Below are 24,425 nucleotides of genomic sequence, written 5' to 3'. Positions count from 1 at the left end.
AAATCGTATAATTTTGAGATAGTCGATTTGAATAAGATAGGTGATTCTAACCAATCGGGAAGCTTCTAGAATTTAACGGTTAGACATATTAATTGCATAGCGTGAGTCTACTATCGGGAATCGCAGGAAAAGTACATGTCGTTTCATTACAGATATATAATTTTATAGAATTTGATATTGTAGTATAATTTGCGTATTATTAATTCTTTTGTTTAATTAACATGCGTATTATTATTATATTTTTATTCAATGGATCATTGTGAGAGGTATAAAAGTTTAGAAACAAATTGTATAATTTTTACGTAGTCGATTTGAATAGGATAGATGATTCTAGCCAATCAGGAAGCTTCTAATATTTAACGGTAAGAAAAATTAATTGCGTGACGTCAGTTTACTATCAAAAATCGTAGGGAAAGTACGTGTCATCTCATTATAGATATATAATTTTGTGGAATTTGATATTATAATATAATCTGGGTGTTATTAATATTCTTGTTTAATTAACACGCGTGTTATTATTATATTTTTAATCGATGGATCATTGTGAATATTATAAAAATTTAGAAATAAATTATAATTATTAGGCAATATAATTTTTACGTAGTCGATTTGAATAGGATAGATGATTCTAGCCAATCAGGAAGCTTCTAATATTTAACGGTAAGAAAAATTAATTGTATAGCATGAGTCTACTATTAGGAATTGCAGGAAATATCCTCTCATCGTCTCATAAATATATAATTCTGTGGTATTTGATTATGTAAAAATTTATATATAGTTAATATTCTTATTTATTTTATTTATATTTTTAATTGTTAATTTTACTATAAAAGTTATATAATTTTACAATTGAAATGTATTAGATAATAGTCATATTTTAACACAGCTGAAATAAGTTATATAGATTACTCCAGCCAATCAGGAAGCTTGTAAAATCTAGTGGATAAAGGAATCAGTTGCATGGCGTCAGTCTACTGCCAAGAATCGAAGGAGAATTGCGCGACATTTTATTATATTTAATTACGTGAATTTAGTGTAATATAATTTCTAAGTTATTAATTTTTTTTTAATTAATGTGTTTAAGCATTTGTGAAATATTATATCAAAATTGTTTTTTGAAATTTTTTGTTGGTTATCATTGGTTATTGTATGTATTTAATAATTGCAGTAATTGATTATTCATGTTATAAATATTTATAATCGGATTTGAATGTTATTCTCATATTATTTTAATATTATTTTAATTTCATATAATTGTTTTATTGTTCTAAAATAATTTTTAATTGTGCAGATTACTTGATTATTGGAAGGTGAATGGCTTGGAAGATGCAATAGGTTATGAATACTTCACGTTCATATAAATATGGTAAGGATTTAATAGAAAATATATAATAATAAAAATATAAATAATTATAAAGTTCTTTCATATTTAAATGGAAATAGAAATAATTATATTAAATCATTCTCATAGATATTTCATTCGTATAAATATTTTTTAGATATTTCTATCCATGCGTATTGTTTTTGTTTTTATACCAGCTCGAGCTGGAACGTTTCTTATAATTGTACTTTCCTAGAAATAGATGTATTTGTTTTGTTTTACTATTTGCTCAAAGCGAAAAATATTTATAACCTTTCCAGGAAATGAATGGTTTCGTATTACGTTCAATGTTCCGAATTGTTGTCAAACTTCGAGCATGTAAGTCTCCTTAATCCAATTCAATAAACGAAATCGTGGCACGAGCTGCCATTTTGCTGTCGAATGTCGTGCTGTGTGGTAGCTTCATTTCGCTTTCAGGTATGTGACTAATATATAATATATAATTTTTGTAATTATTGTTTTCTTATTTTTTATTTTTCTTTATTATTATTTATTTATTACATTTATTGAATTATTTATTGATTTATTAAAACATATTATTTTTGCGAAACAATTTATTGAATTTTCTTTGTAACCTATTTTACTGTTAATTATTGGCAAAGATATTAGTTTTTAAAATAAGATTAATATTCCTTTGTTTTAATAGAATTCCAATTTCGTATATTATATATATTTATATTAAAAATTTGATTTTTTTATGCAAATTAATATTTGAACACTGAGACAACCTACAAAGTAGGAAAAAATTTTTTAACATTGATGTTTGCATTTTTAATAATAACATTTTATTTTTTTATATTAAAAGTATGTTTTTTTTCTTTTTTATTACTTGTTAGTATATAATAAAAAGAAGTTAGTATATGTAATACATAATAGTAAATTCAATACATTGATTATTAAAAATATTACTAGTAAAAAAGAGATTAGATAATTAGAAAAGATAAAACAAATATTATTATTTTTATGTTGAGTTATATTTTTTATTTTAAATAAATTAAATTTATTCTTGCAGCAATTCTAATTCTAATAAATAGATCTATAAAAATAGAAATTTTCTTTAATAAATGTTTGATAGAAGAAAAAAAAATATTTTACTTTTTTATTAACCCATCCTTTTTTACTAATACAACTTTTCTTTCAGAAAATTTAACCGCGCGTAATGCGTACATTTTAAATTGGTAGATTTGCTTTATAATAGTATTTTAAATAACTTTTATAGTATAATAGCTTTAATTAAATAGAATAACTATTCACGAATTTAGATTCAGTATTTGTTTTAATTGCAATTTAATAAACGCGTTATTAATCTTTTATTTTTTTTTTCCTTTTTAATTATTCGTTTCGAATATGTATTAAAGACAGTGCATTAACAAAATAAGGGAATTATCTATCAAATAAAGAGGTAAATATTTTTTATATATTTTCTACTAATTTATAATTATATCTTTTCTTTTCATTTTGCATATAATCAATAGATATATAATTTATTTTAAATTGTGATATTTTATTTTTTAGTATAGTTCTCGCTTCTTAATTCATAATGGTTGTGCAATAACTTTTCATGGGACATTAATAGCAGCATCATTAGCAGATTTTTCACATCTAATGGTGAGTCACATATATTTCTGTTTTTCCGGACACTCAATTATTCAGATGAAAGATCTAAATCAAATGACTGTGTATGTGTATATATATATATATATATATATTTTATATATGTATATATAAAATTTACGTATAATAATTATAGGTATTTATTATACCTATGAGTAATAACATTCACTTTTTTTGTATTTTATTTATTAAATAAAAATAGCATCTTCTTGTCATGGTGTTTTAAAATAACAAAGATAGTTAACTTTATATTATAAAGTTAACTATTTATTTATAATATTTATATATAATATTAGAGTTAGGTAGTTTTTGAAGAAATTATTAAATTTTTATATTATAGATTTTTTAATTGAATTTTGTAAAGCTTGTGTGTTGTAGAATATTCTATATTAGAAATACAAAATTAAAATATACTTGACATTGATGGAATTAAATTTATTTATAATTTAATACATGCATGTGTATTAATGTATGTTAATAGATATTAATTAAATAAATAAATATAGTTATAGATAGTAGAAAATAAATGGGCAAAGTAGTGGGACACTTTGAAATGATTTAAATATTTATTTTGCTAATTTTATTTATTTTATGTTGTTTATCAGTAACTTTTAATTTTCATGTCGAGGAAAATATAAAATGTTGATAGGAATTATCCGTTTTACTTTTATATTTGCTTCTTTACAATTTCTTTTATTATTTGTATAACGATCAAAGATTTGAAAATATTTTCAAGTAAGTTTTCTTTTTTGAAAATTTATTTAAAAATAAATTTTTTCATAAAAGAAGAGTGCATGTAGCATTGTAGTTATTATATATTTCTAATTTGTAGCAGTAAAACCTAAGAAAGTTATTGTTTAATATATAATATATAATTATATCATGTATAATAAATATTACTGATATAATTATATTTATAAAAAAATATGAGCTAATTCCTTACGTATGCATGGAAAAGTAGAAAATTTATTAAGGTGATGGATAATATTCTCGTTTCAATTCATTTTTTATTTCGTACTTTATGAACGATTCAATCTCGTTAGATATACTTAGATAGATTACAATATGTTAAATAGCATAAAATAGATTTTAATCTAATTTTTCGATATCTAATTTTAATCTAATTTTTTTAATTCATTTTAGATTAGTTCTAATCTAATTTTAGTTTTCATTATTATAAAATAATTGAAATCCTTCAAATTTGTACTCGGTGAAGATAAAATTAGAAAATGCAGTGTAATTGTAATATTGTAAATATTTTACAATTAATTACAATTATAAAACAATATTTGAGTTATAATTACGATTATGATTTTAAAGTCATTTATGAATGTTTAATATCTTGCTTAATATATAAATATAACACAAGATATAAACAGATATCGAAAAATTGGTGGGAAATGTTTTCGCGTATCAACTTTTGGCCCAGTTGGATAAAACTTGAACCGATTTCGAGTATCGTGACAACAACGCCAGAACATATGCCCTTATATCTCCGAGAGTACTTCTTCGACGCCCGTTTTCCCCTTACGATATAGAACCGTGCTCCTATCGCAAAATCCTCCGTTTATCCTGGCTGAAAACTTTTCTCACCTTCCTTCTGTTCGCATCTCCTTCGACAACAGTTGCCGAGTATTAGTAGGGACGCGGTTTCGAGCATCGTCGATGCACACGAGAGAATCGAGCTTATCGATACAGGTTGAAAACTCGTGTTACATCCGGTTAGAAATTTGGTTATTTCGTAATTACGTGGTATACTTTTCTTGGAGAGGATTAAATGAGAATAGACTTTCACCCCCTGCTCAGATAGCATCCGATAATTCTACTGTACTTAATTAAACTCGTCTTTTATATGCCTTTTTTCGTTGGGAATGGATTTACTCATATCTCTTAGAGAAATGGCGAAAAGTTTAATCAATCGATATTTTATGAGGGAAGCGCTTGGCTTCCATGATGTATAAGTTAATTGGAAAATTTTATAAATATTTTTGAGGAAGTTGTGAAACACGGGATTAGATGTTTATGCGAAAATCGTGAGAAATTCTCTAATTGTCGAGTGAACACATTCTAATTGAATATATTTAAAAATATTTATATTTATTAGAAAACGATGGAAATGATGAGAGGGTTGAAATAGATAAATCATATTTTATTTTATGTTAAGATTAGCTAATGTAAATTATCGCGTATAATATTGATAATCAAATATTTCTAATAAAATGGTATTTGAGTCAAAATAGGTTTAATTTATTATTTTCCAAAAAATTATTTTAAAGACTTTCACATTTTTTAAAAAAATATACATGTATATATAATAGCGTAAATTTCAAATAAAATTGGATTAAAATTGTTATAAAAAAAAAAAACTATTTTCTCGTTTCCAATTTCGGTGAAAAAACTAGTTTTCATTACTTTCAGAAGATCAAAACGATCGATCGATGCGTTTCGTATCGGCAATACATTCCGATTCACTCTTTCGAAAATTCCAGAAATGACGAAAAAGTTGCAAACTATCAGATGGTCGTAGATGTAATTGTTTCGTTAGCAAACGAAGTTTCAATCACATTAATTGTATACGATGGAAATTGGAACTGCATTCGTAAAATTTATGATTTTTTATTTGTATTTCAAACTAAATCAATAGATCTTGCAATCCTTGCAGTTAAAATCATACTATTTCAGTAAAAAAAAAAAATAAAGATAAATGAAGATCACAGAAAAGAAAGAAATATATAGTTTAAAAAAAAATAATTTATATTTATAAAACGAAACGAAAGAATCTTTTTTTCTTTCGTTTTATTTTTTCAATGTAAACGGAGATTTTTTTTATTTTCTTTTAACATCTATATAAAAATACATTATTTATAATATTTTTAATATAGTAATTAAAAATATTATAGATAATTTATATGAAATAAATTTTTACAATGCATAATATTTTACTATACATATGTATATATAAGTATAATTAGAACTGCATGATTTTTATCAGATGTAATTTCATTCATAATGTAAACTTAAATTAGTTTGTTTTACGACGAATGAGAATCAGCTTCGTGTTATAATTAGTAGAAAAACTCATGGGAAATTAAAAAGAGAAGAGAATTAAAAATCATATATAAATTAGAAATTTGTAAATATGAGAGATGTGACAAATTATAATTATATACTTTTAATCATTTCTGTTTTTGTATAAAGTATCTTTATAATTTGTAAGAGTGAATCGCACAACGAATATAACAATTATAAAGAAAAAAATTATAAAAATCCAAGGTACATCTTTTTAACAAGAAATATAATTAGCAACGAATTCTTGAAGATTTCATTTTTAACCTGATGTGAAATTTAATCAAATAATTCGGACGATAAAAAAAGAAAGAAAAAGGCTGTGTATATTCTCATACTAGGTTAAACGATCTCATTTTCATCGACCGAAACGATATGCAACAATCGATCGTTGTTCCATCCATTCGTCTCTGTCCACAAATTTCAATAACCATTACGTTAGATACTTTTTCCACAAACATTTCTGTTAAATTTAAATCTCGTTTTCATTCGAAGTGAAATTTTTCTAAAATAGGCACCATAAACTATTCTTAAATTCATCATTCCACAAATAAAACCTTTCAGATCCAACGAACGAAAGAAAAAAGTTGGACCCAGTTGAACATCGAAAAATAAAACATAAAGTTAGGCAATATCTTTTAAGACAGAGACATATCCTTAGCCTTAAATCTTCCACCTTTTCTTTGTTAATTCAATTTACCTTCGCACCACGTTAGAAGCATAGCACCCCTGCTACTTAGTTCTTAACTACTCACCTTATCCTTCCTCTCTGATCCTTGCACCCCACCCCTTGTCCCGCCCATTTCGAGCGAATACTCCAACTGGGCTGCACCACGTTTCTTTCTTTTGTTTTATCATTGAATTACGGCGCGTAGGGCATTAACATTTTCCCGTGATTATTTAAATTTAAGACAATCGTAGCCACGACTAGCTGGCTGCAGCTCCGCCAACCTTAATGCCGAACAACCGTGCTCCTCAGCCTCTTACTATCCATTGTATCGTCTCCCTCTTATACCCACGAAGAGCTCGGACGTTCCTTCCTTCGACCTCTTTTTCAACCAGCCTTAGAAAATAACGCGGCCTACTTCTTATATCCCGAATGACAAACCGCATCCAAACCGAACTTTCATCCGCGAATTTCTCTAATTTTTACTCCCTCTCCGATTCCGACCCCCTTTTTGTGCTTTTCTTATTCCGTGTCTTCTTTTTCAGTTTTCTCCGCGAATTCAGTTCGTAGAGATACCATTTACCGGACGATTTATTGGAAATTAAAACTCCGATTTCTTGCCTCCCCACCGTTTGCATGGAAGAGAGGGATGCAAAAAGAATATTTAAGGCTATTAAGTTTATCGGGCTATTGTTGGTGATTATAGTTATTGAGAAATTTTATCAGTTTTAGAACTTTTAAGGCAGTTTATTTATTCATTTTTAATATTTTAAATCGATATTTGGATATATTGTCGAGTTATAATTGAAATTTTCATAAATTGCGTATGTGGTTCATCTGGTACGATTCATGTAACTTAATTATAGGAAATCCTAATTATAGGAAAAATTTTATATTAAATTTTCTGCGATATTATAGGATCTGATTTCTTAATTTTAATCTAGGGAATTCTATCGGTAAAAAATACAAGAAAGGCAATTTTTTATTTATTATCAATGCCTCGGAACCTATAAATTTTTGTCGCGTCATTATTTTCTCAAAATAATTATAATCGAATTTTGATTTGAATGTAGTACAATCGTATACTTCAATTATAAAAAGATAGGAATAATCTTGAGTACAGGTACATATTAAATTCGTGAAACGTCTTCTTATCCTTACCTTTCTAAAGTTGAATAAAAAGATGTGTATTCGAAATGAATAATACGACTAATCTACATATATAGAAATATTAATAGAAGGGGAAGGATAAGATGAAGTGACAGTATATTATACGATTAAACAAACATGTATGTTGATGTTATTACAAACTAGAATATCATTTTGTTTTGACAACAGTTTCGCGTTGAAGCTTGGTAACTGCGCCGAGTGTGCTTTGTATTGGCAATACCAACTTCGTAACTCTATGCTACGGCTCGCTTACGCTCCGCAGATGCATTAATTTCTGAGGAAAGCGTGTAACCGTGCGCCTTCGAGCAACGTGACACGAATCCCTTATTCCAACTCTTCGTCTGTAAAGAGCAACGTTACGCAACAAGCGGCTCATAGATTCGCATAGATAAAAATGTAGATATAATTTTTCACGATCATCACGATATATTGAATTTATATTTTAAACAAATAGAGTAAAACGTATTTCCTAATTGTTTTAATCTCTGCTCGTTTCAAGCAATTGAACGTAAAATTGGAAATGAGTTTATGTAATACGATTTTTTTAATAGCTATGAAATTCACAAAGCGTCATTTCACCGCGATTCTTACGTTAACTTCTTATCCTTTCTATCTATGGCAACCGTTGTGAAAAGCTTAAAATTTCGAAAAGCTTCGCAGCAGATATCTCGGGAAGTTTTCTTCGACAAAAGTATTTCTACTTTATCGAAGCTCGTGCGTCTTGCTGAAGATGCAATTTGCAACGCGGCTGCATCAATATCGTTCATAAAGTTTCGAAGGTGTGCTTTAGAATTTCGCGGTAGTTCACCGTTGCTGATTTTTTTCAAGTATTTCCTCAAGGAAATTGTATTTACCCTGTGGTACATCTCGGCCACGGTGCTCCGAGTAAAAGTTTCTCTTCTGACAAAATCGTTGACCCGAGCACGAGCTATTTGCCCCTGGAAATTCGGTATTTTTATCGCAACAATTTCAGAAAACAATTTTTTCTCAGTGAAATATAAACCTTAGTAATTAATAGATAATATTTTTATTTCATGTTTACGAAGGTTACGAATTTGATTTCTTCGAATTTCGAAGCAAATTATAAAAACGAGCTTTCCTTGTTTAAAGATATTTTAGAGCTTAATTTTTTACTTCAAAAATTAACGAATTTTCTAAAAATTCTTAGAAATAATCGTCGATCTATTCGACGAGATGATGGAGATCTAACATATTATCGATTAAAATAAATATTTCAGGGTATGTATCAATTTCCAAGCAAGGAATAATTTTTAATTTTTAATTTTAACGTGAAAAATCAGGCTGCGTTCTCATTTACAAACTCCTATGCTCTTATTTCATCCTGTTTCGTTTAATGCTCTTTAACTGTTAATTTCATCATGCGTTTGTCGTCTCGTATATACAACGAGACCATTTTTCCGCATGAAATTCAGCTCAGTTCACATTACCATGATTAAACATACTGTCTCGACGCGAGTGTGCGTAAACCCATAGATTTTGTAATTGTATGCGAATCTCGGGGAAATCTGATCTGACTATACGCCGGTCTGATTAACGAGAAATATTAATATATTCAGGACATCCGTTGCTATTAATGTTATAATTAAAACCATGCGGGTATTGTAATTGTACCTGACCTATCGCGATTCATCCTCATACACTGTACACTATTATGCACGACAATGGGAAAGAAATTTCTTCTTTGAAGCCAAGATAATATAACTTTCTATAATTAAATTCGTAATTCGGATGTTGAGAGGATAGAATAGAAACAGTGCGGAAAAGTGTTCAAATATTACGATTTTAATCTCTTTAAATTTCTTCGAAGCTAGATTCTGATGTTTACGAAAGTTTAAAACCTTCGATATCGCGATTCTGCACGAACAAAACCGGCTTAACGTCTCATAATTTATCCGCGTTTAAATCCTCGAATCCATCTGTAAGACGCTTATCGAAATCATAATTCCCACTTTTTCCCCCCGTAAAAAGCAATAGCAACGCTAATTGAACGTGCAATATCAATTAAATTGCAACGCTGACCGCGCACAAATAATCCCATTAATCCCGCGACAAACGTATACACAAGCAATACAGATTTTATCTACTTCTCCCCCTTCTATCACGAGTCCCCCGTTTCGTTGTTTCGCGACCAGGTGCGCCCAAACGTATTAAAATATGTGGAAACTTTCAGGGCCGGGAGTTGAAAAAGATCGTGGATCTTGAAGATTACCGAGCTTGTTCCACTAGAGGGTTAGAACAGCCACTAAGTCACTCTTGACCCCCGTGCTACCTCCGGATGATGTACGAGCATAGTTTTCGACCATCCTTGCAACCCCTTTGGCCCGTCTCGCCGACAACGCGTCACTGTTTCCCCTTTTAACTCGCGACCGATATCCTCCTCCTCCTCCTGATGGAAATGGAGGGACGAAGAGGCAGGGATGCGCAACGTGTATGTATGCACACATCTTCTAATTGCCGCATCGCCAACAGGGGAGGGTGGGATAAAACGTGGAGCGCTAAAAACCGTGAAGGTGGATCGCGATGCACGCAACCGTACACGTACACAACAGGCTGGACAGATTTACGTTTCTTTTGATGTTGCCGAACAATCACTATAAATCCATTCGCGTCCCCGTAATTTCTCCGTGACCGTTTAAATAACTCCCTCTTCAACAGCCTGGCGTCCGTTTAATTGGTCTCGGTCGGGATCGATTCGTTACACACCTTCGTTATTATTCGTATATATATATATGTATATATTTGACGTTGAAAATTCGTTTCGCGATTTCTTCGATCCCGCGGCGAGAATCCTCGATCGAGGGAATTAAAACGTTATTATTAGTTATCGACGGGCCATGTTTATCCAATCATCCCTGTTACCTTTTCACCGTTTTCGTTTCTCCTTTTATTCACCGCGTGGAAAACGGTTTATTGAATTCATTAATAAGCGAGCCGTGTACAACATCGTCGACTGGTTTTCGATAACGGTGTTGCTCGCTCGATTTCATTCGCGTCATTTGCGTGGTTTGTCGATAAACGAAGGAAATAAGAATGGGATACGGTTAATGGGCGTCGCGCGTTTTAAAATCGTTGGGACTCGAGCGCTTGAAATAGAATATTTATAGATAACGATTATTGTACGCATCGCGATACCTATCAATTATTAAACTAAATTATACGTTTTTAGATGTAAATTTTGAATATTAATTTTTTCTACGAACCTTGCCTTGAAGTGTAAGAAACATCAACGAACAGTTTTAATTAAACAATTACTTGTTTAATAATAATGATCACAATTTCTCTCCTCCGCGTAATTAATTCCAATTAATTCTATTTAAATTCGTTATAAGATAAATAGCAGATACGTTCAACCAGCACGTTAACATATGTACTGGGAACGAAACTAGGGGAAACAGGTTAAACTCGGTCGTGTCTTTTCGAGCCGTTCGTAATCCTAGGTTCGTAATCGTAGACGAAATCTGGATTGCGTCTAGCTTCGTCTAACGAGGTCATTGACGACGTGTCGGTAGTTTGAACACCAGATGCTACGAAACGGGATTAAAATAGTTCGTCGGTACAAAAAGGCTAAGGTAAAGGGTGTGGCTTGGATCGTGAACGAGCCACTCCTTTCTTCTTCCGCGCCTCTTTGTCGCTTTTCTTTCGTCAAAAATGTGCACGCGTCCGTACAACAAGAGACACGTGTCGCGAGGCTCGTTAACGTCACTCCAACCGAGCTTATGCATAATTATCGAGAAGCCTTTGGTTATTTGTCTTGAACAAAATTGCTTCGAGCATACGAGGTTGCAGACTTGGGGGAATATCGTATGGTTTTATTAATAGACTCAATTCTGCAAGATGGAATATATACAAATTGTTATTTGAGTTATAAAACTTGTCGAAAGAATTAAATTATTCGAGTACGAAAAATAATTTTTAAAAATTAGTGTACAAGCAGATTAATTAATTAAGTAAGCGAATACATTAACATTCTGTTATTACATTTTATCATATGAACGAAGTTATTCGGGATACATTGATCTTTGAAAATTATCGAAATCGGTGAGACAGGTATCTCCTTGTAGGCAATCATTTATTTTTTCAATGAAATTTCAAATTAATTGACATATCGTTCTAAATTATTTCAAATGGAATCAGTGTATTTCTTCATAAAATATTTTAACCAATTGATCCACATTTCATATTCCATACTTTTCCTCTAATATCGTATTATCCTAATTTTAAATTCTCCGAGTTAAATAATTCATAAAATCATCGCTTATTTAAACCAATTCGGAAAAACCATTGAATCCGGATCGTTAAAGGCACGATCGAGATTGGAACGAGCGATGAATTCGACAAAACCGATGAATCTCGAGTTAATTAGCGATTAAACGAAGTCTCCGCGTGCCTAATCGACGATCTATGTCGATTGTACAGGCGTTATTAACGAGGCTGTGTGTTCGTGGTTGATCGGCCATCGTGAATCAGGCCGGCGTCCAACACGTCGTTTCATGGGTATCTCCCTGTGTCCCCGGTTTGTCTGATTCACGCACGTCTGTCAAAGCAAATCAGGAAGTCGACGCGTACCCGTGGCCACGAACCCTATTGAAGAGGGACACGCTAATGGACGTACGTTTACCGAAGATCGAAACACCGTATGTCGACGATGAAACCGGTTCGCTTCCTGTGGCGGATTTTCGAGAATGTACCCTACCACACCGCCCATACGGTTTTGATTAAACATGCCTCGGCTCATCCACTCGCTGATGTTATCACATCGCTGGGGATCGGTGAATTCGAATTTATGAAGGGTGTTCGTGGGGATCGTTCCGTGTATTGTTTCATCCATCATCTCTGATTCGAATTTAAATATTTGGAAGGATATTTTAAATCCTATCTTTTATACGATCGTGATAGATTTAGACAGGGACTTTTTTCCATCATTGAATTAATATTATTGATGAAATTTTGGAGAGTTTTCAAATATCGGTTCATTCATTATCTCGGCTCTCCAAATTTAAATATTTGGATTTTGACTTGACTATCTCTTTGAGGGATCCTTTTCTCACGATTGGATTGATATTATTGAAGAAATTTTAGAAAGTTGTAGGATATATTTCGTAGTTGCGAATTTATACTTTTGGAAATATTGTAATGCTGCGGTAGAGAATTGGAAAACTCTTCGCGTTAAATTTATATTATTGATTAAATTAGTATAGTATCGTTGTTTCTATATAGACTTGTTGGTACATTTAAAGTGATGCTATTTGAAACAATATTGAAATTATTATTTGTTATTTCCAAATATAGTGATTGAAATTTTATTAATGAGATTATTTAATATTTGATATTTTACGAATCAATCGGTCGAGGAAAATTATATTACAATATTAATATGATAGAGTAATATTAAACTTGGTAGATAGATTTTAAAGATACCAATTTCTCGATAATTGAACGAAATAATAATCACTTAATAATTATTAAATAATGAATTAATTACTAACTCAGTTAAGATTAATTAATTATGAAAATTTATCAATTCGTAATAAATTTCAAACCGATAAACGATCGTAAATAACTTATTTTACTTTTATTGCACTCATATATGTAGATGTATTATTATCAATTGAATTATTAGTCGGGTTCATAATACACTATTGTATTAAATACTTGTTATTTACAATAAATGTTTAAAATGACAGCTTTCCGGATCAATTCATTTTGCTTTTGTTTTCCCAGAATCCGCGATTATTATTAATGCGTAATATTATAAAATATAATAAAATTAATTTATGTAGTCGAGTGAAATATTAACGCGATGCAGGTAATTTAAAAGGATATTTTATCGCATAAAGATATAATATACATACATGTATGAAAAATGATGTATCACAAAATATCATTGTTAGGTGTCATCGTTTTAAAGAAAATTAATTTTTCATAAAATGCCATCGTATAAATTTTCCAATAGAAGAAAATCATTATTGGTTTATTTTAAAATTAAACTGCGTATGAAAAGAAAATACGATTAAAATATAATGTTCCGATATCGAAAAAAAATGATAGTTAAGATATTATATTTTAAATTCAAAAATCACGTAGTTTTAAATATAATACTATTTTTATATACACAATTTGTCATAATGAGTTGACTGTAATATAAATATAATACAATATTGAAATTTTTCAAAGAAGAAAATAGATAAAAATATTTAAATTTGTTGTCGATAATATTTTAATTTGATTTCATTTTCTTTTCATCGTAAATATTTTCCCATATGTCTCAATTTTCACGAAAATTGATGACACGTGATGGTTTTGCCATGAGGCAAAACATGAATAATCTCTTGAATAACATGCAAAAAAGGAAAAGGAGAGAAATCAACTAATTATAAGGTTGTGAAAAAATTCGCAAATGATGCCTACTCTTGAAAATACGTTTAATCAAGAAAATGAAGATTTTATCAACGAAAAAGCACCTCGTTTGATGAAATAAACAGGAAGCCTTTAAAAATATTGCCATGAGAAGTTTGATCGACTGGAGCTCGCGCATGAACTGCTCTTCAATCGGAAGTTTTCTCGTCTGCCAACATCCGGATAGTAATTAGAATCGCCTTCTCGATAAATCACACGGCACAGAGATCGTCGGTTTAATTACTTCCTCCTTCTGGACGATGTCAAAGCGTATTTGAAATGGCCACCTACAAATGTCACGAGTAACATAAATACTTTTCCTGCTTTCTCGATTTACAAACAAGAAGTTGACAGTCTACATGTGCAATTTACACGTATAAAGAGAGGTTCTTTTATTAATATCTTTTCGTAAAATCTACTTAATAAGCGTTGCATATCGTTATGGTTGTGGTATGAAAACGTTTAACGAGAATCCGCCTTACTTGAAAATTAATCTGAATTTATTTCGATGATAAAGCTTGATACACGATCGTATCATGTTCGATTTCGTGTATAATTTCGTTTTCCATTAAATTTTAGTATCAGGATAAATATTTGGTAAATCGGAACATTTGCTCCTGCCGGGAACCAACTAATAAATTAATTCATTAAATATTTTTTTTCGTTTCGTCAATTTTTTATATTTTTATCTTGTTTATATATAGATACAATTTAAATATATTTGACAATTGTTGAGAATTATTTTAACAATTTATATTTCTTAAGAGAAGTATCAACTATAATTATACAGTTATAGATTAATTTAGTAACTTTCTTATTCTCTCGTGTTAATTAATTTCTTTTTCACGTAACGTGTTGTTACACGTTTTCGAGAAGTCAGAAAAAAGGATATAATAAAATTGACGTTTAGACTGTTTCGCGAAAGTGCCGTGATGAGGGATAACTACTGCGGTTGACGTGTAACGAAGTAGCCAGATCGTAAGATTAACCCTTCGTTTCGTTTTCAATCATTCGATCAGGCCAACTGTCCATCATTTTATGGGTTAAACATTACCTGTTAATCCTACTTCTAAAAGAGCAAGAGTGAAGGGATTCGATCAAGTCTGTTCCCATTGTAACTCGAGAAGGGAGGAAGGGGATTGAGAGAGAGAACGGAAAGGAAACCAATCGAGAGGCATGGAAAGAGGAAAGATGGAACTTCCGATTATTACTGCAAAGACGAATGCTCGCAATAAAGTAAAGTACACAATAATAAACAACGATTGATGAGTGTGAAGATAAAGCGGGGGTTGAAACGAAGTGGCTACGTCACTTTTGAGAGAAATAAAGGTCGATCTTGGCTGGATTCAGAGCAACGTTTCCCAAAATTTTGTGGAACATCGGTTGAAACGATTTTGGTCGATGGTATGTGTAGATAGCGTGGAGGATTGTGGCAGTGTGAGATTTTGAAGAAGGAAAATTGAAGATGGAATACGATTGAAATAAATGAGGAACAAATTTCGAAGCAAGTGTCGCGACATTTCTACGAGTTTGAATATTTTATTCTTGGATAAATTTGTCGGAGCAGGGAAAATTTTAATTTCAGAATTTCAAAGCGATATTTTAAGATTAGTATGGTGATATAATAAAAGCACTGGCAGTAGATATTTATTATATTTAATGTGTAATTAGTGTAGAAATAAAAATAGAACATTAATATTTGTACTGTCGGACAAATAAGAGAGATAAATTTACACATGCAAATATACAGAAAATATATCAATAAACGATTAAACAAGTATTTATTTGGTAGGAATATATTGGCTATTTCACAAAATGAAATGCAGTTTTAATAAATTTTGATTATTCTTAAATTATCTATCTATGTAAAAAATATCGTTTTGTTACATAATAGTAATAAAGATAAATTAAACACGTGTCTGAATTATAAATAAAAAGTTTAAACTTTGATATATAATTCGATGATTAACAATTGATAAAGAATTTATTAAAAATAAAATTATAAGGAACTTATAATGAAATAAAGTTTCATAGCGAATTAAATTTAAAATTTAACGTGATCTTCTTCCACTATTCAGGAATTTCTCAAAAAAGTATAATTTCATCTAACAAATTCCATTAACAACACCGTTCGATAACAAGGGAGAGAAAAATCAAATTATTCTATTTGGAGTATCGGCATACGTAAGATGATCGTTTCTAGAAGAAGGAGGGAGGATAGAATATTTTGAAAAGGAATGTTTAATATTCGATGTAATCTCTCCGTATTCCGATTTCACGTTTCGCAAAATCTGCGAAAGGGTCCGTTCTTTTCTTATTCCCGATGAAAACTCTTCCTCGGTCGATTTCCATCCGCGACGTTTTTATCGGAAAGCTTTCCCTTATCCGTGCTCTTATTACATCCCCAGAACGGTACACGCTATCTTATACAAGTGACAACCACACCACCATGTTACAATATGTATGTGTGACTGAAACCTAATCCAGACTTGGCTGTATTAAACGATGAAGTACACTGTCCTGTTCCCATAACATGATCCTGTGGATTATACCGTTAAGCGTAATTGTCAAAACAATTACGTAACACTTATCTGGTGATTTGATTGTGGTAATTAACATTAAAATTAATGGAAATGGTGGATTTCAAATCATTTTTTTTTATAATTTTTGGAAATATACAAGAAGAACTAGGAATAAATAACGAAATAAAGAATTATGTTTCATTCCTTTTGAAGATGACAATTTATTTTAGAAATTCTTTTTGTTTAAAAAATAAATAAATTTTACGTGTAATAAAATTTTTATGTGTAAAATAATAAGCATCGTTAAATATCTTTTTCTGTAAATATTAGAATACATAAACAGTGTAAAAGTTATCCTGATATTGATATTTAAAAATTTCAATATTATTTAGAAAATTTTAATATCTCAATTCGCGAAAACACTTTCTTCCTCGTAACCATGTGAAATTATGACGCCATGCAATCGCATGCACCGCAATTTACTTTCAATTTCACAAAATTGCAAGTTCCATATATTCTCCATTGTGATAATACGTGCGTATATGCGATTGTATGTGTCAAATTAATGACAATTATGTCGATATACGAACAGAGGTAATCTGGGAATACGAGCAGCGGGGAACGATCAGAGGTCTTTGATCCCGTGCACATGCAACCCTGAATTTATGACAAATTCGCCGCTATTAAAGGCCGTGATTTAAATCAGATTTTTCCTCGGTTTAAGATAAAAATAATTTTATCGTTCAACATACCTTCGTCCTTCGTAGCAATTAATTACGAATAACTAATATAAAGAATTTAAAAATTAAATATATCCTTATTGTAAATCCAATTTTTTCAATATGTAAGGGACACGTGGCGAGATAATATCAACGTCGAAAATGAAAAATAATATCTGGAGCATATTACTCACAGTACATATCTCTTTGCATCGAATTATTATACCTCGCCATTTGAGCGTAGACAATATCCTATTAATAATACCTTTTTTACAAAACGTATTATCACAAATGATTTAAAAATCGAACGAAACATATGAGTGTTTCGATTCGAGTGATTCAAAATTTCGTCATACACTCCAAGTGGTTCGAGATCTATCGCCTGAGGCCTATCGCCAGCTATAAGAGCTTTCAATCTCACCGTTTGCACGCAAGACCATAATGCTTTTCGAACACGATCCACGATCGAATATCAATGGGCATAGTTTCCTGTTCCTCGAGCAGCTGTTTATTATAATAAAGTTGTCAAAGGTTGCGTGTGGAGTTGCAATACGATGAAGGTACGATATTTCATGTATCAACGATCGTCTCTCTTTTTTTTTTTTTTTTTGAGATACATAAAGGGTCATAAACAATTTGCGAGCGTTCGATCGAGCGAAAATCGAAGAACGACAAATGGCGCGTACATCTGTTCCAAGTAATTTACAACAGTCGAGTCAAGGTGACGCGAGATCCTGAGATGTTCGAATATCGAACCATCCGATTTACAGATAGCTGGAAGGATGGATAGGGATGCATCTGAAATGAGAAGATCCGGAGAAAAGGTGAGAATGAACTTTGTCTGTGCAGAGTTTCGAATCTGATAAAAATTTCATGGATTTATTTAATAATGAAAGAATGAAAAGGTGATATCTTTGTGTCGAATTATATTAACGATGGCTATGATAGATTTTTCGATAAGGATAATATTTTAAATTCCTTTTATTTTTAATTTAATTTTACTTTCTTTAGTTATATTACTAATTTTAGAAACAGATGAATAATTATTATTTGGTTATTAACATAAATTATTAAATATAGATTTGACAATTTAAAATGAATTTGAAATCTTGTTACAATTATCAAAATAAATTGGTTTGGATTATGGATATATAATGGAGTAGATATCTCGGTATAACATAATTCAATATAAAATAATTTAATGTTATGTTTCATAATGAAATAAATGAGATAGATATTTTTCGATTTATTTTCATTATCATAGGAAATTATAGAAGCATTTCTTCAGTGCTATTATTGAAAATTATATTTCTTTTCTTCATTCTTGATATCTTTTGTCCTGAATTTTTCAAATCGCTTTTTAGTTTTTTAATATTAATTTTTTAAAAAGTACAGAAATAATTTTTCTTTTAAAATATGAACGAGATAACTAAGACGTGATAAGAGTTTCGATAATACACATCCTTCTTTCACTTCCTCATCATTGTTCATTCTCTTTTTCCTCACATTCTCCTGACTTGTAGTGTCGTTGTCGAGTACTAGAAGCTCTTCCAAAGCGTCTTCTACATCATAGTAGCCCTTGTTCCGTTGTTGAAAAACTCATTTCAAAAAATTCTTCTACATATACATCCTCAATTAAACTGTATATCCCGTATTTCATTATTCTTCGTAATAATAATTCAAATAATAATTTTATTCGTTTCATTCTCAATCGAATTCATCGACGAATTCTTCCCAAACGAAAAACCAAAGGAACCAAAACGAGGATCAAAGATAAATAAAATCACCAAAAAAAAAAAAGAAGAGGAAAACACAAAAGAAAGAAAAGACATCGCGAAACTATCTGCCGCAAACCAAAAATACCACATCCACCGAAAACCAAGCGCCGCTATCCCGTTCCCTCCAATCCCATAGGGAAGTGTGGTAGCCATTATTCGTGGCAATGGTGAACAAGTAAAAGCAGAGTGACTCGCGGGGAGAGGACGCACACACAAGGGTAGCGAGCGTGCTGGATAGGGGATATTCCTTTCATAGAAAGGGAAAGAGAGGGGGAAAAAAAGAAAAAAAGAAGGAAAAGAGAAACGAGCGAACGATACGCGGCGAGTTGTAGGTAGATAACGGAGGGGAGGGAGGAACGTGGTAAATGAGAATGTGTATAACGTCGAAACTGCGGAGGAAACTGTGGAGACACGAAGAGCGCGGGACGACTCAGCGTGGAAAGGGTAGAGAGACGGCGGATAGGGTTTGGAAGCTGGCAGAGTACACCTAATTAGTGCCATTACGGACCTACTGTTTTGCCAAATCGGCGCGGACTTAATATTGTCCGCGGGCGCGTGCGGCGCGGCCCCGCGGCCGATGGACGACAATTCTACCGGTAATTGGCGCATTGTACGTAACGGGGGACTGCATTCAATTAGTTTCGTAAAAAAGCGGAGCAGTCAGTCGCGGTAACGCCGGCAAATGAATAGAGCCTCCAGCGAACGAGCCAACCCCTCTCACCCCTTCCTCTTCCGCGCTCATCGCAGCGTGCGCGATCAATCCGACCCGGTATATGGCGGGTACACGAGAACACGGGGGAAAAGGAGGAGGACTACTTAAAAATCGCTCTTTTTTTATCTCGCCACCGACCGTCACAATGAATCCGCGCCACCCTCTTTGAGACAGCCGACTGATTAACGTGGATCCACGATACGTTGGTGCGCGGATGTTGGATGGTAATCTCTTCGACGACACAAGCACTCGATCGTGCTTCATCTATGGTAAGGGAATGGTTGTATTATGGTCCCGCGAAATCGTTCCCTTTTGTATAGTGGTATAGGTGGTGGAAAACTGGATGCGGATGTGTCTTTTCAATGAGGTTCTTGCGTCAGGATTTGCGACGAATAAATAAATGATTCGTTGTGTCTTAATAGTCGATGCATCTATGTTTATTTCTTTGAGCTAAGTTAATGATTATTCAATAATTGAACGAACGAAAGTGAATTTGGAATGAAATAACATAATTCAAAATATTGATTTATTATTCCATCGTATTCTGTTGAGAAAAGGGAAATAAATTAAAATTGAATTTTTTATAATTTAAATGTTATTCGCGTGTACAGAACATTTCCATTTTCTTAAAAAGAAGGATTGATGAAGCAATTTTCAGAGATCAAGGATGTTCCAAAATAATCCAAGGATTCATAGACAACGAATTTTCGTAAAATTCTTCTCGATTGCGATGCGTTTTGATGCATTTAAATAATGTTATTTATTCGGGGAACGGCGAAACGCTAAATAGGCTGCAATAAATCCACGATTAACCAACGGTTCTCAACGAATGTCACTATGCAAAGTATGCAATTGCAGCAAATACGGATGTTGGAAGAAGCGTTGATGCAAATTCTTTCTCATCAAGACGTACAGCCGCCGAGAATAAAAGAACAATCTCGAAATGGAAGACGATGAATACGTTTCGCGAGTAATTTTAATCTACATGTGCCATTCTTTAAAGAACTCAACGAAACCGCAATGTCTTGATAACAGACGCATTCGAGATATTTTTGTCCTCGGATATATGATAATGATGCTTAAATCGTAATCTTTGTAGCTTTTTAAACTTTTTGGAGTGCAAAAATTCTACATTCTGCAAGAGATTGGAAGAAAAAAGCGTATACATTTAATATCAATATATAGATATTCCAATACATCACTTTATTCAGAAATGTTTAAAGATTCGCTTAGAATGATAATGAAAATATATTTGAGAATAAAATTTTCACTGATACCGCGTTGATAGTTCGTTTGCACAAAAATATCAAAACATCCACGTTCACACCTTATTTTTAATGATTCGTGTTATTTTCCTTTGCGTACGAAAAGGCGTAACATCCTCGTTTCTCGACAAGGATGCGAAGGATTCATTCAACGTGACAACAAACACAGTATTGTTCTTCATCATTGGCGATTTAATGCCTTATAGCAAAGTCTCTCTGGTCGTTTTTTGATTTTAGTCATCGAAGGGATGAGTAACGGGGGATCTCTTACTTTCCTGCCAACTGATAGGCGAACGAACTTTTATTCCCACGCTTACCACGGTTCAACTCTGTAGAAGTACAAGTCTTATCTCTTGCCGGTCCGCGAGAGCCGACTTCCTCCACCATCTTCGTTTCCTCACCCCATCTCACGCTTTTCTACTTTTCCATCCAGCTCACTTTCCACCCTCGCCGGCAAATCGTTCCGCGCTTGTTACAATAACGTCACGTAGCTCCTTGCTCTCGTTCCCTCTCGTGGTAATTGCGCCTGATTCCTACGGGATATCGTTCCCTTGGCCTAGAAAAAAAGTGTTTTAGCAAATGTACCGATGGATAGAAATGATACAAGATGCGAAGGGAATTGAGATTTGCAATCCTTTATGTTGGATAAATGGTTTCAGACGACGCGCAAATCCGTGTTTCTCGTTTAGATTGGACATTTATGGGTAAAGATAAAAAAAAAGAAAAAAAGAAAACGGAATAATATAAACGTAATTACTTGCAAGAAAAATGTCTACTGTGTATTCGAGGCATAAATCTCTGAATTGAACAAAATTTCATTCTTAGATAGATAAAATTTTTATAGTTTGAGGCAAGATTTACGATTGGTGGAAATTATTGCCGGAAAATTAATCAAAAGGGAGGGAATTTTAATATTTCAACGAGTTTTCGGAATTAAATTATATTTGAACTTCGACTTTACTTTAAATTTTACGCGATCGTTGATTAAAAATTTTATCGTTAAATAAATATTTTAATTTTTTACCTTGTAGATGAATATTTTATTTTTTTTAATCACTCGTAAATAATTGGCTCTTCGAGCTTTATAATAGTCAACAAACAGTGTAAAATGAATATCAATCTGTCAAATTTTATTCCTGTCATAAATCCTTCAATTCCTTCAATTCTCAAGGCATTAAATGACAATATTTTCTCTTTTTCTCTCTCCCGCCTAATATTTCAAGAAAAACAACGATGACACGTAAAAAAAAAAACGATCATTTTGAACAATAATCTCTGACACACAGAGCACAAACTCGGCGATAGACGGCCACTAAAAATATTCGCCGGAAATCTCGGTTGTCGAGCGGATTCGAGCGAGCATGGCAGCCGTTTTTCTGAAAGCTTGCCTCGAAACGCGGAACAATTCCAGCCTGGAAGCACGATTCATCTTTGAAGGACGACTCTTCAACCGAATATATATCGCGGGCGTGCTTTCGACAGCCGACGACACCTGCGCGACGATTTTATTTTGTTTTTTCTTTTTTTCTTTTTTTTTCGTTTTCTTCTTTTTATTATTTCCCCGTCCTCTCTCTCTCTCTCTCTCTCTCTCTCTCTCTCTCTCTCTCTCTCTCGGTGTACGAGGTGGGCGGATTCGTTGAACGTAGCAGCATCGCGTCGAGCTGTCGTCATATTGCGTTGGAACAACGGTTTAAAATAATTTAGAAGCACTTCGTGGAGGTCGAAGAGGAGAAGAAGAAGAGGAGAGGAGGACCGGACGTCCCCGCTATTCTCGTGACCATCCTGTCGACGAGAAAATAATGAATGTAGGAGAAGGAAGAGAGGATCGTGAGTAAGATAGAGGACAACTAGATCTCAACTTCCGCTTCTCGATCCTACCGTGTTCTATTTTTTTGCGATGTGTAGTTGCACGGAGTGAAAATAATGTTTCTATCGGCTGAAATTTGCGATCAAACTTTTTGCCGGCGAAACGGCTGTTTTTGCACGATTAGATGGGATTTTATGGGATGTTGGGGGATGTTTCGATTAAACGTGTTTTCGAAAGAAACTTTACTAATGTGACGATATGTTTAATCTTTCGCGATATAAATTATCTTCACAGATTTTAAGCTTGGCTAGAATTTTAGTTTCAAGTTTCATTTTATTTTTTTGGAAAAATCATTAGATAGGTGGTTTCGAATAGCTTTATTTTTTAAAATGTATTGAATTAATTGAAAGCAAGAAAATATTTTTCGACAAATATATTCTTTAATTTGGTTTTGCTTTAATTTGGAATCACGTTAAATTTAGAATAATATTAAAATTTTTATTTTTCATATTGAATACGAAGAAATTAATTTTAGTTAATAAAAATTGATCGAAATCTGGACCAATTCGTAAATTGATTTATCAAAGATATTATTTGGTTCGTTTCAGAATGTAACGAGAATATTAAATAATATAATTAATTCCCTATTCATTTTATTATTCACTTCTTTCAAATTAATTGTTTATACTGCGTATAAAATAAAAATGAGTTCAACTCAGCTTATAATAAATTATAATAAATATATAATTTTACGGATCACAAACACGATTCAGAATGAAACGATAAAATATTTAAAAAATCGTAAAATATATAAAATTTTTTTCCTCAAAATTAATTGCTTATTCGCGACAACTTAAAACGATTTAATTACACAATAATTAACAATGTAAAATTTTTTTCTTTTTATAATTTCTACATTACGTGAAACAGTTCAATTTTTATCATTTCAAGTTTAACGATGCACTATTTATTTGAAAAGAAAGAGAAAAGGAGAAAATTGTACCTTATGGAGAAGTAACGATGTACTAAAAATTGCCGCTCAGGGAATTGCTTGATTACTTAGTCTTGCTGGAGATTTATTTTTGCGTGAACGAATTTGCACTAAGAAAAAAAAGATCGCGCTACGTTAACCATGCTATCTGACCTGGAAAGAATTACGTGAGTTAACATACAATTATAAATCACGCGACTTGCATTTTTCTATTTTCATTGAATTACATTAGAAAAATTTACGACGTGCGACTTTATAATTCTTACTATCATAATTGGAGAAGAAAACAGTAATTTAATCTACAAAAAATAATATA

At 31.8% G+C, this 24,425-nt stretch overlaps 1 long non-coding RNA gene across 1 annotated transcript; it reads left to right on the top strand.

Moving 5' to 3' along the window:
• The first annotated feature begins 499 nt into the window (after window positions 1-499).
• LOC114577983 (uncharacterized) lies at window positions 500-3,061 on the top strand. The gene is made up of 3 exons (XR_003698514.2): window positions 500-1,366; window positions 1,642-1,798; window positions 2,897-3,061. It is a non-coding gene; the product is annotated as an uncharacterized LOC114577983 (long non-coding RNA).
• The last annotated feature ends 21,364 nt before the right edge of the window (window positions 3,062-24,425 follow it).

This window comes from Apis cerana, linkage group LG5, assembly GCF_029169275.1.
Source record: "Apis cerana isolate GH-2021 linkage group LG5, AcerK_1.0, whole genome shotgun sequence".
NCBI lineage: Eukaryota > Metazoa > Arthropoda > Insecta > Hymenoptera > Apidae > Apis > Apis cerana.
This window is presented reverse-complemented; position numbering and strand designations above follow the sequence as displayed.